The sequence below is a fragment of the Oncorhynchus clarkii genome, chromosome 17, assembly GCF_045791955.1.
Source record: "Oncorhynchus clarkii lewisi isolate Uvic-CL-2024 chromosome 17, UVic_Ocla_1.0, whole genome shotgun sequence".
In the NCBI taxonomy this organism is placed as follows: domain Eukaryota; kingdom Metazoa; phylum Chordata; class Actinopteri; order Salmoniformes; family Salmonidae; genus Oncorhynchus; species Oncorhynchus clarkii.
In genome coordinates, this window is record NC_092163.1 from 18,186,193 (window position 1) to 18,193,744 (window position 7,552).

A 7,552-nucleotide genomic window follows, 5' to 3' on the forward strand; every position below is an offset into this window, starting at 1 on the left:
CATTGCGGATAAAGGTGGCACAACCAATTATTGAGTGTAAGGAGACAATTACTTTTCAAACAAGGGTATTGGGCTTTGCAAAACTTTGTTAATTAAATAAATAAGTATACATTTATCTAATATTAGGTTTTGGTTGAAGATCTGATAACATTCAGTATAGAAAATGGGCTAAAATAAAAGGGGCAAATACTTTTTCACGGCACTGTGAAAAACTTTCTGCACTGGACCTTAAGCTGCATCCCTGCGCCTTCTTCTCCCACCGCCTCAACGCAACAGAGAGGAACTACGATGCGGGGAATCGAGAGCTTCTCAAAGTGAAGATGGCGTTGGAGGAATGGAGGCACTGGCTGGAAGGGGCGGAACATCTGTTCATTGTGCGAACCGACGACAAAAACCTGGAGTATCTCCGCACCGCCTAGCGCCTCAAATCCAGGCAAGCAAGACGGGCCCTGCTGTTTACCCGGTTCAACTTTTCCCTCTCTTACCGGCCAGAGTCCAAGAACGTCAAGCCGGACACCCTGTCTCGCCGCTATAGCCCCACAGTTACCACCCCAGAGCCTGAGACCATCCTTCCCACCTCGTGCCTGATGACGGCACTCAGCTGGGGTATAGGGAAACAGGTCAGGGAGGCGCAGCAGTCCCAGCCGAACCCTGTGGGGGGCCTAGATAACCAGATGTCTGTGCCTGATGCTGTCCGCTCTGCGGTCCTGGAGTGGGCCCATTCCTCTAGGCTTTCCTTCCACCCGGGCTCCCGTCAGACCTTAGGCCTTCGTGCGACAATGCTTTTGGTGGCCTATCATGGTTCCGGATGTTGCCGTTCTTGGTGCCGCCTGCACAGTCTGTGCTCAGAACAAAACTCCTCGGCAAGCTCCGGCTGGTCTTCTGCAACCACTGCCTGACCCTCACCATTCCTGGTCCCACATATCCTTGGATTTCGTCACAGGTCTTCCCCCATCGACCGGTTTTCCAAGGCCGCTCACTTCATTCCTCTCAAAAACTACCCTCGGCCAAGGAGACGACCCAGCTCATGGTGCAGCACATCTTCCGGATCCATGGACTGCCCGTGGACATGGTCTGCGACCGGGGCCCTCAGTTCTGGAAGGCGTTCTGCACGCTCATTGGGTCGTCAGCCAGCCTGTCCTCTGGGTTCCACCCACAGTCGTCCAATGGCCAGTCAGAGCAGGCCAACCAGGACCTCGAGACTAGCCTGCGTTGCCTGGTCTCCGCCAACCCCACCATCTGGAGCCAGCAGCTTGTGTGGGTGGAACACACCCTTCCCTGCTCTTCCAAGGCCCTATCGCCATTTTATTGTTCCCTGGGGTATCAGGCCGCTCTTCCCCAGGCAGGGAAAAGAGGTTGGCATACCTTCTGCCCAGATGTTTGCCCGCCGCTGTCGTCGTACCTGGAGGAGAGCCCGGTCGGCCCTCCTCAAGACCACCTCTAGGTATCAACGACAAGCGGATCGCCATCGGATCCAGGCTACCCAGTATCATCTCGGGCAGAAGGTATGGCTATCCACCTGGGATCTGCCCCTCCGGGTGGAATCCCGCAAACTCTTCCCCCGGTTTATCAGCCCGTTTCCCATCGCTAAAATTATTAGCCCCTCTGCTATTATTCTTCTGTTGCCCCGTACCCTTCGTCTACACCCCACCTTTCATGTGTCCATGAAAGGACACATATCTCACAGCCCTTTGTCTCCTGTTACTGACCGCTGCCTGCCCTTGACCTGTATTTTGCCTGCCCCTGGATTAATAAACTTTTGTTGATTTGACTTTGTCTGCATCTGGGTCTTACCTTGAAACGTGATAGTATCAGATGACCTGGCCTCCACAATCACCCAAACTCAACCAAATTGAGATGGTTTGGGATGAGTTGGACTGCAGAGTGAAGGAAAAGCAGCCAACAAGTGCTCAGCATATGTGGGAAATCCTTCAAGACTGTTGGAAAAGCATTCCAGGTGAAGCTAGTTGAGAGAATGCCAGGAGTGTGCAAAGCTGTCATCAAGGCAAAGTGTGGCTACTTTGAAGATTGGAGTCTGGATTTGGAGTCACACTCAAAATTAAAGTGGAAAACCACACTACAGGCTGATCCAACTTTGATGTCATGTCCTTAAAACAAGTCAAAATGAGGCTCAGTAGTGTGTGTGGCCTCCACGTGCCTGTATGACCTCCCTACAATGCCTGGGCATGCTCCTGATGAGGTGGCGGATGGTCTCCTGAGGGATCTCCTCCCAGACCTGGACTAAAGCATCCGCCAACTCCTGGACAGTCTGTGGTGCAACATGGCGTTGGTGGATGGAGCGAGACATGATGTCCCAGATGTGCTCAATTGGATTCAGGTCTAGGGAACGGGCGGGCCAGTCAATAGCAGCAATGCCTTCCTCTTGCAGGAACTGCTGACACACTCCAGCCACATGAGGTCTAGCATTGTCTTGCATTAGGAGGAACCCAGGGCCAACCGCACCAGCATATGGTCTCACAAGGGGTCTGAGGATCTCATCTCGGTACCTAATGGCAGTCAGGCTACCTCTGGCGAGCACATGGAGGGCTGTGCAGCCCCCCAAAGAAATGCCACCCCACACCATAACTGACCCTCCGCCAAACCGGTCATGCTGGAGGATGTTGCAGGCAGCAGAACGTTCTCCACGGCGTCTCCAGACTGTCACGTCTGTCACATGTGCTTTCATCTGTGAAGAGCACAGGGCGCCAGTGGCGAATTTGCCAATCTTGGTGTTCTCTGGCAAATTAAAAACGTCCTGCACGGTGTTGGGCTGTAAGCACAACCCCCACCTGTGGACGTCGGGCCCTCATACCACCCTCATGGAGTCTGTTTCTGACCATTTGAGCAGACACATGCACATTTGTGGCCTGCTGGAGGTAATTTTGCAGTGCTCTGGCAGTGCTCTTCCTGCTACTCCTTGCACAAAGGCGGAGGTAGCGGTCCTGCTGCTGGGTTGTTGCCCTCCTACGGCCTCCTCCACGTCTCCTGATGTACTGGCCTGTCTCCTGGTAGCGCCTCCATGCTCTGGACACTACACTGACAGACACAGCAAACCTTCTTGCCACAGCTCGCATTGATGTTCCATCCTGGATGAGCTGCACTACCTGAGCCACTTGTGTGGGTTGTAGACTCCGTCTCATGCTACCACTAGAGTGAAAGCACCGCCAGCATTCAAAAGTGACCAAAACATCAGCCAGGAAGCATAGGAACTGAGAAGTGGTCTGTGGTCCCCATCTGCAGAACCACTCCTTTATTGGGGGTGTCTTGCTAATTGCCTATAATTTCCACCTGTTGTCTATTCCATTTGCACAACAGCATGTGAAATGTATTGTCAATCAGTGTTGCTTCCTAAGTGGACAGTTTGATTTCACAGAAGTGTGATTGACTTGGAGTTACATTATGTTGTTTAAGTGTTCCCTTTATTTTTTTGAGCAGTGTAGATAGATAGGTAGATAGATAGATAGATATATAGATAGATAGATAGATATGTCTAAAACAGCATGTACAGCAGAAGGCACATTTATGCTCTAATGGTTTTCCGTCCTTCAACTCAACAACCTTTTAACACTTTTCCCCATGTCAATTCAACATCACCTGACGCTTTGGGCGTTTCTGTCTGTATAGTGGACTGGAATATGATCTCTTTCCCTTGCCTTCATTTCTAATATAAGTCTCTCTCATGCAACAAGAAATACCTCACACACACAACTTAGTTTTTCTGGCTCGGGCTGAAAATGTACGGAATGACTAGTATGTCTGCCACCTACAACCACAGAAATGGTTGGATCTCACCTGTCTGAATACCTGTCGTGATTATCATTTATGTCTAAGGTGTGGCGGGGAGAGTAGATAAAAGCATGTACTATCTGTGATCCAGTAGAGTCATCTGATGAGTGTGTTCACCTGTAGTAGGATTATAAGGGGTTTAAGGTTCACGGCTGTCACTCTACAGTATATACAAACTATCTGAGGTTCAGGGAAATAATCTGATAAAAGGGCATTCACACAGGATTAGAAGGGGTGTTGGTGGTCTAAAACGCACACTCCCTTAGTGACAGGAGAGATGGACCCAATGCATACAGTAGGCCTTACTCTAGCCTTTTGAACTCTCTGAACTCTCTGATTTATTGACTAAGTGACTGAAGCTCAACGGTTCATGATGAATTAAGATTGAAAGTTCACACAAGTTAGTTTGCAAAGGTTTGTGGCCCACCAAGTGAAGAAAACAGATGTTTTCTAACCAGGACCCAGTCAGCAGCCGTGAAACGCTGCTCCATATGGTTGTCCTGGAAATTCATTACCAGTTCAAAAAGACATCCATTTTCACAATGTGGTATAGCTTCGAAAGTAAGCTATAACAACAACATATTTTACAGCAGAGCCCTGTGGAGCATTGCAGGAGAAGGTAGATAGGTTTTAAATGAGCCATTTGGAAGCTGGGGATAATTCGGTGGCCATGGTAATATGGTAAGCCAGTTTAGGAATTTGGCCCAGACAGACATTATTACCCCTACTCTTAATAAGTGTGTTTATGAAGTATTGTAAATGTATGTATGTCCCAAACCGCCTTCAACCGTACAATAATGGTTTACTGGTTTACAATGGCATGTCAGGTATGTGGAAGCCAAAACGTGACCAGTTACTGAGATAATGCTAAAGAGTTTAACTGCAGTTAATCCTTTGAACTGGTTTGGATTAATACCATAATAACCTACAAATCAGGGCTCTAGTCTCAGAGGTTGCATAATGATATCATGCTCAGACAAAACCCTCTCAGCTTTAACACAGTACTGTGTGCTACAGTGTGTTTCAAATGACACCTGCAGGTCCCACTGTTGGTTTAATAAAGCTTAAATGCCTAAAGGAATATGTAAAAAAAGAACATATGTCAGTTGTCAGAATTGCTTGTGCTCTTTTGCTGCAGAAAACATGTAGAGCAATGAATTTACTGTAAGAGGAGCAACGGGTTAAAGAGTATGAACTTTAAGGTCTTCAGTAGCACTGTCAAGATCAAGATCAACACTCGATCAGGTTTTTACTTGTTTGTCCCTGCAAATGTCGTGCGACGAAACTGCTTCCTCGGCTTGTGGGAGCAACGCAACGCGGTGTCCTGACTGGAACAGGCTAGGCCGCATTCCCCGTGCGCATTCACTCATAGGTTGTCCCAGGGCACAGACACAGAAGAGCTTGCTGCCTGTATTGTTTTCATCCTGTTAACGACGGCACTATCAATCGGCCATCATCATAGACAGAAAACCATCAACGCCCTCTATACCAGGGGGATAGGCTGCGAGCCAGCGCTGCGTGGGCAGGTGTGTGTGTGATGGCAAGAGCCCTAACAGCCACCTGCTCTAGTTTTCCCTTTGACAAGCTTGTTAGGTCTCACCTGGTTTCACATTTTGGTCTGGTGGATGTGTGGGTCTAACGTTTCTCACCTCTCTCTCGACCCTGTCCGGATGGACTGTCCTAGGACTCTCTCTACTAGTATGCACTTATTATGGACCAAAGCCAAAACCACAGCACTGGCATGCTCTGAGGGAAACACTTCAATTTGAACCAAAAAATGTGATCACATTACTCCAGTGCTAGCCTCCCTACACTGGCCTCCTGTTAAGGCAAGGGCTGATTTGAAGGTTTTACTGCTACCCTACAAATCATTACATGGGCTTGCGCCTACCTATCTTTCCGATTTGGCCCTGCCGTACATACCTACACGTACGTTACGGTCGCAATACACAGGTCTCCTAACTGTCCATAGAATTTCTAAGCATCCAGCTGGAGGCAGGGCTTTCTCCTATAGAGCTCCATTTTTATGGAATGTTCTGCCTACCCATGTGAGAGACGCAGACTCAGTTTCAGCCTTTAAGTCTTTACTGAAGACTCATCTCTTCAGTAGGTCATATGATTGAGTGTAGTCTGGCCCAAGAGTGTGAAGGTGAACGGAAAGGCTCCGGAGCAACAAACCACCCTTGCTGTCTCTGCCTGGCCGGTTCCCCTCTTTCCACTGGGATTCTCTGCCTCTAACCCTATTACAGGGGCTGAGTCACTGGTTTACTGGTGCTCCTCCATGTCGTCCCTAAGAGGGGTGCGCCACTTGAGTGGGTTGAGTCGCTGACGTGGTCTTCCTGTCTGGGTTGGCGCCCCCCCTTGGGTTGTGTCGTGGCGGAGATCTTTGTGGGCTGTACTCAACCTTGTCTCAGGATGGTAAGTTGGTGGTTGAAGATATCCCTCTAGTGGTGTGGGGACTGTGCTTTGGCAAAGTGGATGGGGTTATATCCTGCCTGTTTGGCCCTGTCTGGGGGTATCATCGGATGTGGCCACAGTGTCTCCCGACCCCTCCTGTCTCAGCCTCCAGTATTTATGCTGCAGTAGTTTATGTGTCGGGGGCTAGGGACAGTCAGTTATATCTGGAGTATTTCTCCTGTCTTATCCGGTGTCCTGTGTGAATTTAAGTTTGCTCTCTCTAATTCTCTCTTTCTCTCTTCCTTTCTTTCTCTCTCTCGGAGGACCTGAGCCCTAGGACCATGCCTCAGGACTACCTGGCATGATGACTCCTTGCTGTCCCCAGTCCACCTGGCCGTGCTGCTGCTCCGGTTTCAACTGTTCAGCCTGCGGCTATGGAACCCTGACCTGTTCACCGGACGTTCTACCTGTCCCAGACCTGCTGTTTTCAACTCTCTAGAGACAGCAGGAGCGGTAGAGATACTCTCAATGATCGGCTATGAAAAGCCAACTGACATTTACTCCTGAGGTGCTGACTTGTTGCACCCTCGACAACTACTGTGATTATTATTATTTGACCATGCTGGTCAATTATGAACATTTGAACATCTTGGCCATGTTCTGTTATAATCTCCACCTGGCACAGCCAGAAGAGGACTGGCCACACCTCATAGCCTGGTTCCTCTCTAGGTTTCTTCCTAGGTTTAGGCCTTTCTAGGGAGTTTTTCCTAGCCACCGTGCTTCTACACCTGCATTGCTTGCTGTTTGGGGTTTTAGGCTGGGTTTCCTCTACAGCACTTTAATACATCAGCTGATGTAAGAAGGGCTATGTAAATACATTTGATTTGATTTGATTCAAGGAGAGAACATTATTTTTGCCCATGAAGTGTTTCCATGGTGATATTGTACTCTAGACTCTAGACAGACGCAGTGTTTGTAGCAGGTTTATGTGTGACCTCATATTAATGATCCCTAGATCCTGTCTGTGAATGGTAGAATGCAGGCGCGGCTGTTTACACAGAAAGGAAGAGAAATCCTTTATTGATCCAACAAGTAAATCCCACAGTCATCTGCTGCCTCACATAATGAGGTAGATTGGGAGTGCAAAGGACTGGAAAGGACTTGAAAGTGCCTACTCCAAGAGAGAGAGAGAGAGACGAATAGAGATGACTATGAGTTGTGTTACCTTGACTCACATTCCAAACACCATGTCAGAGTGGCTTAAACGGGATGTTTTATTGTGCTTTTTCCATCAGACGTTCACTGGCTTCTTTAGATGCCGCACCCACACCTTAACTACCTTAACCATGCGTCTTATCTTATTACCTCA